This window comes from Toxotes jaculatrix, chromosome 11, assembly GCF_017976425.1.
Source record: "Toxotes jaculatrix isolate fToxJac2 chromosome 11, fToxJac2.pri, whole genome shotgun sequence".
Taxonomy (NCBI): domain Eukaryota; kingdom Metazoa; phylum Chordata; class Actinopteri; family Toxotidae; genus Toxotes; species Toxotes jaculatrix.
Window position 1 is genome coordinate 21,549,080 of NC_054404.1, and position 12,679 is coordinate 21,561,758.

General features: G+C 41.5%; 1 protein-coding gene across 1 annotated transcript in view; it reads left to right on the forward strand.

The window, feature by feature from the left end:
• sertad2b (SERTA domain containing 2b) overlaps window positions 1-12,679 on the forward strand; it is a 35,305-nt gene that overhangs the window by 5,008 nt on the left and 17,618 nt on the right. The window lies entirely within an intron of this gene.

The window sequence follows — 12,679 nt, forward strand, 5'->3', positions numbered from 1 at the left end:
TGAGGAAGTGTGGTGCTGTATTCAGAGATCCTGAGGAGACAAGACTAAACAAGTATAGATCGCAGGCACATACGCTGTACATGCACAACACACACCCACACACACAAACACACACACAGAGGCACACACACACACACACACACACACACACACACACACACACACACACACACACACAAACACACACACAAACACACACACACAAACACACACACAAACACACACACACAAACACACACACAGAGGCACACATGGACAGGGGGATCGGATGTCAGAAGAGGAGCGTTTGCAGAGGAGCCAAAAGAACAAAGTATTAATAATGGATAAGGCTGCATTCAGAGAGAGGATAGACACACAGACAGACAGACGATTGCTGTGTTGTCATAGTTCCTCACTGACAACTGATCAAACTTCATCTGCCGAGGAAGACCGTGAAATACATTTGAAATCTCTAAGAATAATTTTGCAGACCTTCTGTTTCCATGCTCAAACACATTCAAATTAAAATAATAGTCGAGCCAAGTGTTAATGGTAGTTCAGCCATTTTCTTTACTCGGCCTTATTCAGCTCCATCTCTGAATCTCATCTCCTGAAACACTGAAAACGCTGACTGAAATGAGTGTTCATCTACGTATGACTTTAGGTTTGAACACGGAGTCTAAATGAGCTGTTGATGTGGGCAATTTTTCAGTGCCCATTGGGAAAATGACATTCACTGAACACTTTGTTCATAAACTAAGACACACACACACACATGGTTGAATCATGTTACCTCCCTCAGCTCAGTGACTCATAGCTCCACTACCTGTATAGTAGTCCATGTTACATCATGTACTCTGTTGGAATACCCCCTCCCACACTCTTGTCCTCCCACTCTGTGTGTGTGTGTGACTGTGTGTGACAATGAGAATATGCTGTTCGGTGCCTAACAGAATGGTGTAGCTTCGCAGATTGAGAAAAAGCAGTTCAGAACATGTGCACAAATACCAGTGTGTCTCTTGCACCAAACAGCATGTGTGAGTTCAGGATCTGGGTTATTTTAATGCTTCTCAGAGAGAAAAGTGTTTATCAGATCTGATAAACACTTGGAATGTGGCGAGCTATTAAATGGAAAAGATGGTTGAAATGAGGTTCCTGGTTTAAAAAGCTGCTCGTCTTAAGTTATCGGATGTTATCTGGGAACGTTGTGTTTGGCGAGTGGCTCCTGGATTCTGATGTTAGCGAGTTCAGTCAAGTGTCTGTGATGATATATTCATTTTAAGTGCGGGAATTCAAACTGAGTCACTTATGATCACATCTCTTGAATGTTCCACTCACTAACTCAAAAAATCAGAAAGTAATTAGATTAAAAAGCAGTGTACATAAAAGGCTGATGAAATCCTGACAGCTTCACCGTGAACCATCAGTCTGATCAGTTTATCTGATTTCAAAGGACAAAAATGAAGCTGTTCGGTCTCACAGATTAAATGTACTGTAGCCTGTAGGATACTTCACCTTTTCTGTAAGCAAACTGAATGAACTGTAATATTGCTACTGATCCAGGAGTATGTGGCTGAATGGAGTATGTCACTCATCAGGACCAGTCTACAGGCTGCAGCAGCAGCTCTGTGAGAGTGTGCTCACACAGTGTTTTCAGCTAAATCCTGATGTCAGCATGTGAAGATGCTTAGAATGACAATGTTTCTCTGCTGATATGTTATAGGTCACTAGTTTTACAGTTACGTAGCCATAAGTCAAAGTATGGGCTAAATGAATATGTTGACCTGATGATGGTGCCAGATGAAGGCAGAAGATCACCTAAATTATCTTCCTGACTTTTTTTGTTCCTCCCACTTTAAGAGATTCAGTTTGATGTGTTATTTTACTGTAAAGCTGTGGGTGTAGATGATGGATGGATGGACATTCATCTGAGTCGTCTTCTTCCAAGTGCCCTGTGAGCTCCCTGACCTTGGATTTCACCTCTCAGGCTCAATCCGGTCTCCCCTGTACATGGTGGATGTTGTTTGGATCATATGCAGCCAGAGAGCAAGAGCTAAATAATAATAATAAGAGTAAATACTCCTAGAAAAAAAACACTGAAATTGAACATCCATCATCGATAAGGTAGTGTGTAGTTACTTCAGATACTGATACAACATCATCCCCCCAATGAAGCTAAATGTGATTTTAAGTAGAGATGATGCAATTTGCAATTACACTACAGCAATTTACAGAGAATTTGATTGATTATTTTTGGGTGCAGCTTGACAACAAAGCCTTATTTCACATGAACGTCAGTCACAGACTGACGGAGTGATGAAGTCACACCATTGGTCGATAACAGAAACAGAAAAACATGTAAATGAGAACAGCTTTATTTGGTATTTGGTTGTATTACTGTATTACAGAGAGCAGGAAAGAAGATCAGAACAAAAAGTTTTTTGATCTATCCTTGATCTGAACAAGACAAGTGACAGTTTACGTGCACTGTGATTACAGTAAATCTGTGTAGTATTTATATGAGTCAGTAAATGAAGTACTTTTGGGGCCCTTTGTACTTTTCTTGTGAAGTAACATTATTCTCTGAGTATCTCTGAGTAAGGCCATAAGTTCATCCTCTACCTGCCATCGCCTCTGGCTCTGCAGTACACAATATGTGTATTTGGTTCCTCATTCAGTCCCTATTTGCAGAAGTGTGTACTAAGATTTTATGTGTGTACTGAAAGTGTTTACCAAGATATTGAAAGTGTGTTGATTTCTTAAATAGCAGATAGTGAAAGTGAAAATCCAGCCATGGCAGATGCTGAATGAGTGAGGGGCTGTGAACAGGCCAGCTCTGATATTGGGATGTTTGGCTTGCAGCCGCTGTATGATTATGGCCTAATGATTATACACTTTGTTATACAGTGCTGTGTCAGCTTGGCAGCCACACAAGTGGCTGATATCTGTGTCAGTGGTGCACAGTAGCATTTGAGGAGATTACTGTTTTGGTCTCTGACTGAATGATGATGTGTGTAGCACCATAATTTGGGATTTTGTGTGGAAGCAAGTTGTGTGTACTTTGTGAGACACAGTCACAAAGTCACCATGGTCACATGGTGCACATATAGCACACAGCTGAAACAGGTGGACTGCTGCTCTGGTAAGAAAGTGGTTTGACTCTGCTGCATGTGTTGCACTGCTCCCTCATGAGGACGAAGACAGTCTGTGCATTGCAGTGGTTCCCATCCTGGGTGTTTTGATTCCCGGAGAGATCCAGGAGAGAAAAATCTGTGGGGTCACAAGATAATTAACAAGATTGGAAAGAAAAGGACATAAAAACATAACTTCTGAATCTGTTTTCTTTGGATTTTTTTCCCATCTCTGCATTTCCTGGTGAAATACTGGTGCATTTATCCATTTAGGCCTGTAAATTCATTGATATTAGACAGACTTAAAGGAGCTAATCACTCTTTCTTTGACGTGCTCACTACTCGTGGATTCACTCAACCTGTGAAAAGTGTTGCTTAGTTCTGAAAGATCACAAACCAAAAAGGTCATGGACCAGTGGTTTATATTATCTCCCACACTGACAGCTTTATCAGATTGGTTTTTGCATGCTGCGAATAAAGATCTAAAAAAAACATACAGCCTATATGACAAGTTGTATGTGTGTGTGTGTCTGGATAACTGAGGCCGGCTCTCCTGACTCTTGGCTGGCTTGTTCTGTAGCAGATTTTTCTGTTCAATAATTAACTAGAATTGCCGCCTCACAGTTTTTCTGCCTCCACCAAGCAGTCAAGTTGAAGTTTCCAGTTTCAGACTCATATGGTACATCTAATGAAGATTTTGAAGGAATTTAATAAAAGTGCATTTTGTCATAATTAACACATTAATTCTTGAGTTATGCCCAAAACATGTATTGTGAGGTCACGGTAACTTTGACCTTTGACCTTTTACCACCAAATTCTGATCAGTTCATCCTTGAGTACAAGTGAACGTTTGTTCGAAATTTGAAGAAATTCTCTCAAGGTGTTCCTGAGATATCTCGTTCACGAGAATGGGACAGACCACAAAACGTGAGCAGCTACGGCTGCTTCAGGCATGGAGACATGACAAGGAGGACAGCAAACACAGCCCTCAGTTTGACTGGACTAGGCTTGACTGGTTTAGCCTGGAAGTAGACTGATGCTTGAGCAGTGTGTGGAGTTGGAGTGGATCGGACCAGATGACTCTGGACTGGATTCAGTTCAGATCATTTATTCCCCAGTTTTCCATCCTATTTGCTGTTATGTTCCTGAAGCCTGCAGAAGCAGCTCACATTCTCAGGTTTTCCACATTATGTTGTTTCCAGAAAATCTCACTCCGTTTCACTTTGCCTGTATTTGTTTGCTTGAGTGGTTTGGTTTGAAAAAGCTTAGAAGCAAAGCATTTTTCTTACAGGTTTGGTTTGGCTCACAATCACTGTGCCGACGGAGAAAGTTAAACTAAATATTTAGTAGTCCGGTTTGTTTTTCCCCCTCTAGTCGTTGCCCTGCTCTCACTGCTTTCCCTCTGATTTTATAAAGATGAATTTTATTTGGTTGAACAATAGCTGCTCTCTTTTAGAGCTGTCCGCTAAAATCAGTCGCTGGTTCTCTGTGTTTGTGGGTTCGTGCATCAGACACGACAGCAACAAATGAGGAAACAACAAAATATAGAGTCAGTAAGAATGTAGCAATCCATATTGATCCATGTGTAATAACAGCCTGGATGTGGTCTGTAACATGTATTGACTTTTTTATGGTGTGTACAGGATGCTCAGATTCACGTGTGCGTGTAACAGATACGGTATATATGGTACTTGGGTTACACTTTATGACTGGCACACACACACAGATGGTTGCTGTGTTGTTGTTTGTGATTGCAGTGGGGTAAGAAGGTGATGATGATGATGATGATGATATAAAAACAAGCGGTTAGTGGACTTTGAGCTAAGATTTTTTTTTAAAAATCAAACTGTTTCCGTGGTCAAGAAGAAACTCTCATGTTCATCCTAAAACCGGTTTTGGGAGCTTTTGACCACTTCTCTTTACTCAGCAAATGGGGACTGGCAGACAGATTCGAATGTCCTCTGTGATCTTTGTTGTCCACTGGGTCCTGGTTGATGACCTTTGACTTCTTCCCTGCCGAGGCTTTGGTCTGGTGTTCGTAGGCAGCTGATGTTGTCTGTTTCTGTTCATTCAGTCTCATGTGCAGGGTCTGTGCTATTTCACAGATGTAGCGTTCCCCACAGCTGTCACATTTTGATGTCAGACCTCCCTCTCCAGTCGTCCTGTCAGGGGGGTGTCGTGTCTTTGGGGTGTCGCAGAGGAGATGTCTCTGTGTTGACTGGTTTGTGGTAAGTGTTGACTACAACTGATATGAAGACTTTAGCTGGATGTTCTGACAGCAGAGCCACGTACAGGCCCTCTGAGAGACTCAGAGTATGGATCCTTGGACATTATAAACTTACCTGAAAGGACCTTAAGGCAGCATCTCCATTATTACTTAATCTTGAGAACCCATCATGTTAAGGGGCCCTGATTTAATATCTTGTTTAAGGCCTTTAGTATTTCAGCTTTCATAAAATGCCATTTATTGCTTAAATAGCATTTTATGAAAGAAACCTGTGCTTAATACATACACAGTTCACACAGAGTGGAGGAAGGGGGGCTCAGCAGGGGCCCACAGAACCTACTGTGTTAATCCAGCTCTGGTCATTTAACAATTAAGTGTTACTGTGATTTGTGGCCATTTGACCTCCATGGTGACAAATATTTTGGATGATGGCAACCTAAAGGTTTCTCAGTGACTTTTATGCTGGTTGCGTTACATCCACTTTCATCTAAGGTGCATTTTTTTTTGCAGTACAATTCAGACCACTATTTTATTACCACTACCCAGGTGACAAGTTAACAGTGTTTCTGGAAAAAAAAGGACAGAAGAAGCAAATAGAGGGAAAGTAAATAGTTACGGTCGTCAGAGGACTTCATCACTAAATAACTCCAGGAATGCACTGGCCATCGCACACACACTGGTGATATATCCTGTAAGAGAGGATCTCAGTGGGGAGTTTGGTTTTAAACCGTGCAGGTTTCCTGAGCTGTGATTTGCTACAAGCTATTAACAGAACCGAAGATAAGAATCAAGCTTTGTTTTTGTGCTGGGTTACAGTTTTTATGGACTCGTGTGAATGAGTGTGTGTGAGCACCACAAACACAAACGGTGCATTTAACTCTCAGATTTGTGTCGACTTTTCTTTGGGACCAACACTAGTTTTTCTCCCAGATATGTTTTTTTGGAGAGCAGAGTGTGGACAAAGGACTGGGTGTCTGGAGAGGGTGCTGGGGAGGGGAGAAGGGGATGATGGGTGATGGGTGGGGGACTGGAGGAAGGGATGATGGGTGGGAGTCTGCAGGGGACGGCTGGCTGGCTGTGTTTATGGACGTGAGTTTGAAGGGGGGGGGCAAAGGTGGGGGCAGTTGTGTGTGTGTGTGTGTGTGTGTGTGTGTGTGTGTGTGTGTGTGTGTGTGTGTGTGTGTGTGTGTGTGTGTGTGTGTGTGTGTGTGTGTGTGCGCGCGTGCGGCAGGGCATTCATCTGCATATGTGTCTGCATGTGTCTAAGAACATGCATGCACTCATCTGGTGAACCTGACTGTGTGTGCGCATTGCCTGCCTGTTTGTAGGCCTGTGTGTGTGTGTTCTTTTGTTTTGCTGTGGGTTGCTGGGTGATGGGACCAGCTGGGAGGGCTGAAGCCATTCACTTCCCTTCTGCTACCCTGAAGGCAGCCAGCAGGGAGGGAGGGAGGGAGGTAGTGAGGGAGCGAGGGGGTTGAAAGAATGAAATAGAGGAGAAAAGCGAGGAGTATGTGGAGGGGGTGAATTTATCTCTCTTTGCGAAGCGATAGTGAGGGAGCGATTGCAATCAGACAAAAGAGAAAGAAACTGACAGTGAAAGCAGAGAGGTGAGGAAGTTTTGAACGCAGCTCTGAGTGAATGAAGAGATTCATGAAGGAAAATGGGGGGGGGGGGGGGGGGGGGGGGGGGGTCTGACGGAGGGAAAGTGTGTCAGGCTGAGTCGTGATAGAGCAGCGGAGCTGACTCAGCCAGTCTGGTCTGGCGTAGGAGGGCAGCAGCAGGGGAATAAGTAATGGATTACTCTCCATGTAACTGGATTACTATAATCAGATTACTGTTTTCTAGTATATCAACATAAAAACTGCATAGAAAAGGATTATAGCAATAATTTGATAGAAACTGATAAGTGCTCTTTTAAACAAACAGGATTAGAGTAATCTGATTGAAGTAAAAGATGGTGACTAAAATGATCATTCTATCATTATTCTACAGTGGTGTGATTACAGCACAAGTCTGATCCGATAACATGGAATAACTCTGTTATTAGAAGTAACCTGCTCACATCAGCAACTTTGCAATTAACATGAGACCCTGTAACTTAACACAGTTACCACAAGCGACAATTACAGAATAAGGATAAATGTTAAAACATGGTGGAACTGCAGCAGCAGTACAGATGAGTCACAAAGTCGGTGAAGCGGCTGAATGTCAGTTTCACAGGATTATCTAACTAAAGTTTGCTAATATTAGCTGACATTAGCCACCGTAAGCTACTGCTCTTACAAGAACAAGCAAGGCTGTAGCAACAAAACCCCTGTTTCACTGAGCTGGGCCGTGTTTTAGTTATTTAAATGGTAAATGCTAGAACTTATATTGTCGTCATGGGCTGCAGTCTAGAAGTTACTGACCAAACCCAAACAGCCAGAATGCAGGTACTTAAAAAAAGAAAAAGAAAGATTTTTATTAGCTTTTTTAAATTTTATTTTAGTCATCTTGAAGAGGGGAAGGGGGTGTTTTCATAGTGAGACACAACCAGACAAGTTGAAACACGATTATAATGACATCACGGCAGTGAATTAAACTCATCAAACCTAATGTGTGGAGACACTGGAGACAATGTGATCTGAGTGTAACATATTAGAGGAATCAAAATGTTACTTCTAATGACTGAAGTACATAGCAACGGTCATATATGTACCATAAAAAGCACATTATAGGCCCTGATGGTATCAACTGAAGCCTGAACCTCCGTCTGTTAGACTATTTCCTTTATTTTTGGCTTTTTCTGCATTGCTCTGACTGTATCCCTGATAAAAGCAGAGCAAAAAGCAACACCAGAGGGGAAAAGTGGCTCTCTGTGGATGTTGTGGCTGGAAGGGAGAGAAGGGGTTCGTAAGATGAAGCTGCTAGAGGGTGGAAAAACTGAGAAAAGAAAGATGGATAACCAGCTAAACCATTGTTGCTGGCTGCTAGTCTCTAAAGCTGCTTCCTTGTGCCATGACTTGTGAGTCGGCCTGGTTTGTCTCGAAGATTAATGACCTTCCTGTTTTCATCTACAGTATCTCTCCACAGAGTTTTCACTGCAGTTCGGTGAAAACTTGAAGTGCACTTTAAAAAATACTGCATAATCTTTTGTTAGAGGCAAAACATTGTAGGGTTTTGTTTTGGGTTTTTTTGTTTTTTTTTTAAAAAAGCAACAGTCCTGAAGTTTGAACTATTACTACTACTGTTATGACTCTTTCTACTGCTTTGGCACCTTTACTTTTGCTAAAAATAACACTACCGTCACATCACTTCCAGTATGACTTCCACCACTACTAACTTCCTCTACTTACACCACTAGTCTACTCAGAATGGAACTACATGTAACCTGTGACTCAGAATTCTCCTTCATCAATGTGTTTTTGTTGAGCTCTCCCCAGTGGACAGAGGTATCTGTGTTCCATCTACTCCTAGACTATTGGTGAGTTGTCCCACTGGAATGTGTCACACTCACCAGTTTGCTATGGATGGACACACACACACACACACACACACACACACACACACACACAAACACACACACACACACACACACACACACACACACACACACACACACACACACACACACACACACACACACACACATTAAAGGGCTAGGGTAAACCTTTTCACATAGCCCTGAGCCAAAAGCCATTAAAGCATACAACAGAGTACTGTACTGTACGTCTAAGATGGTTATTACAGTGTCTCATAATGTCTTGACTGTCTCACCGGATTTGCACAACATCATGTAGTCAGCTTTAAAACTTCTAATTTTCTACAGCGACTCCTTTCAACTCAAAATAATTCATCATCTTATACGACGTGGATGTGTTGCCTCTCGCTTGTTTTTGACATTTTGTGCTGTGATTAGCTCGTCTGATAAACAACATGCCAGTTAAATCGGTGAATAGACAAAGAAAAACAATTCATTTCACGAGTTATGAAACAAGGAAAAAAGAAAAAAGGACAGAAATGAAAGAGAGAGCAAGAGAGAGGGAGAGAGAGAGAGAGAGAGAGAGAGAGACAGAGAGAGACAGAGAGAAAGAGAACAACAACTTCTTTCCTGTAAGTCACCTGACACTGGAGGCGTCACACAGCCACGAGTAAACACACCTCCCTCCCTCTCACTCGCTCTTCCTTTCTCTCCGTCTTTCTGTCTGGGTTGCTCGCCCGTGTTCTCAGTCTAGGCCCTCTTCTCGCAAGATGAAAAGTTTTGTTTGGAGCGCCCCAACTATTTTCTATTTATAGACCAATCTCCCCAAATTCTCAATGAAAACCAGATAATATTTTATATTAAATAAAAAATGTTAGCCCTGCTCAGTTCACTGGTTGTAATAAGAAACAATACAATCAAGGCAAATTTTATCTTTTTAATTAGACTTGTGTGAATTTGGAGCACTTCTTTGTGTATTCTGATAAAATGTCCCTGTCCAGCTGCCGTACAGAGCCTGGAATGTAAAAAACCAGTTGAGCACAGCAGCGGCGGAGAACCTCTCTAAAATAGGTCGACAGTGGTTCTGCTGTGATACCTTTACAAGCACAGCACACTGTAGAAAGTTACCATCAAACATCTGTGACTTTTAAGGCTGCAGTGTGACGGAGAAACAAACAAAACAAAAACTATGTGCAAAATCAAACTGCTGTTGATGTGCTGTTATGAGAAGGTGTCTGCAACTTCGGATGTGTTGATTTAATGCCAGTACATAACAAATGGGAGAGATGTGAAATCATCCCTCAGAGAGCCGGTCACAGCTGAGCAAGGACTCGGACACCACTGCACAACTTTCCCAAGTATGTACTGCTGCACGCAGTGGTATGTTTGGAGCAGTGAACCTGAGTGAAACTGGTTTTGACTAGTTGGGTCAAACCTTGTTGCTACCATATAATATGAGTAAAGCAAGTGTGACGTTGTTTTGATCACAAGCAAACGTATTTTGTACTAAAGCCAGAAGCAGCTGATAACATTTCCTCAAGACAATTATTATATAATCTTAAGAAAAATCACAATTGAATTTTCAAATTTTCAAAATTCAGATTTTGATTGGATCACACACTGTCATGCCAACGACAACAGGAAAGACTCAGTAATGAAACAGCTTGGATAGATCATGATGTACAGAGGCCTGTTATCCACAGGTAATGACACATTTAAGTCCTGATCATCTTGAGACACCAGTTTTGTGTGGAGACAAATCTGTAATTAAACTGTAATCTTGTCACAGTCTTTAGAAACACTAAAAAAAAACCCACCATTTGTCATCTTGACACACATGTAATGAAATAATGAAGTGATGACCATGAGATAACCGTTTGAAGTCATGATTGAAGTCATCATCCTGAGATAATGAGGCTAAAGATTTTTAGCAAATAGCTTTTGTGTGTGTGTTGGAGAGATACTTGTGACTAATAATGAATTTGCATTTTAGACATAAAGACCTAAAATGTGGGAAATCACCACATCACTCCTTTTAACAGCCTCGGACACACTGTGTATCCTTAGACTGTAAACTTTCATTTGACAAGACAGTGTAATGTCAGTGTAAGAAAAACTGCAGCAAAGGTTCATGTTTTTCTGAATCTACAACTAATTCTTGTTTTCATTAGCAGTTGTTTACCTTATAGTAACTTCCACATAGCATAAATTCTGGGAAGCTGTTGTTGAGAGTCACACTTGATCGTAAATGCTTAGATCACCAGCATTACCAGAAACCATTGGTGTGAAGGTTGAGTCTAGACAGCATGACTACGTTTTGGGAGCATCTTTGACTAAAATGGAAGCTCTGCACGAGGCCGACTTGCTTTTCTTACTTGTACTTCCCCTTTTGAAATGTGTGAGTCAAGGCACTTATCAAGTGTTTGAAGTCCCAGTGTAATGAACATAAAGATGTGTAGAGGGCAGACAAACAGACTCCACTCCACACACGTCCAGCTTTGTGTGTCTGTGTGTGAGTATTTATTTCAGTTAAAATCCTATAGCACAACAATGTGGCACTACTCATGGATGTATCATGCTGTATCAAGGATAAACCATTGTGTGTGTGTGTGTGTGTGTGTGTGTGTGTGTGTGTGTGTGTGTGTGTGTGTGTGTGTGTGTGTGTGTGTGTGCGCATCTGTGACTGTGGCAGAGAAGGGGAATGATGGACACTAATAAAGAGACTGGTAAAGAGACAAAGAGGGAGAAAGGGAGGAGGTAGAGACAAAGAGAGAGGGAGAGAGAATGGGAAAGAAAGCAGATGGGTGTTTTTGGTGTGGAGTCCTTCCCCTCCCTCCCTCCCTCCCTCCCTCCCTGTTTCTCTCCATGTTGGGCTGGCGTGCCACACCCATGTCTAATAGTATTAATAATATTCTCTGGTCCTCTTCACACACCCTTCCCAAATCTGTCAGCACACATGGATGTTATTCTCTTCTTTTCTAACCAAAATTTTGTTTTGTTTTCCTTTTTTTTGGCCACATTACATAAAACACTCAATCAAAAATTTGAAATTTGGATATTTTGAAAGCTGCATAATAAAAGTGGGATCATCCTGCCTGTGCAATTTCCTAAAGGTTTATCATTTCCAAAAGTAATTCGAGAGGACTTTTCTTATACATACATGTTAAATAAATCTAGAAGCGGTGTTTTTGGCGTTATATTGGGGTCATCTAACAATGTGATGAGATAAGTTGGGGACAAAATATTAGGTACACCCATACATTGTAATGCAGCCTACCACAACACCATAAACTATGGTCTCAAAACTTACCACTGAGTTAAATCAATAACCACCAGACACAGTCTCAACAAAACTGAATATTTGTAGGTTTAACCAAGGTACTGTTGTATTTCATGATTTTTTGTCTAACCCCTTTATCTTTATCTTAGCTTTTATCTTTACTATGCTGTCATCTGCTTTTTCACGAACGCAAGCCTAGGGTCGTGTTAGAAGAAAGAGTAAAGATCTCGTCATCTGGTTGAACTATGTTGATTGTGGATTTAGATTTTACTCTACTGATTTAGGATTCTGCCTCAGAAAAGTTGGGGGATTTGGAAGAGACAGATTTAAAAAAGAATGGTCTAAACTGAAGCAGCAGAGACTGAGATGTCCTGACTTTTGATCTCCTGTATGCATCAAGCTAAAACAAACAAAAAAAGCAAACAAACAAAAAACAAAATATGGGCCTTATAATTCCCAACGTCGACTGCATTTTTCCATTAAATCCTTCATGCCTGATAAAAGCCCATGTGTTTATGTGCTTTAAACGCCAGAGTCCCGAGCTTGCACCACAAGCTTAAATTTGTCGTCCCGAAGCCCAAATCAAGATAATCCCGATTACA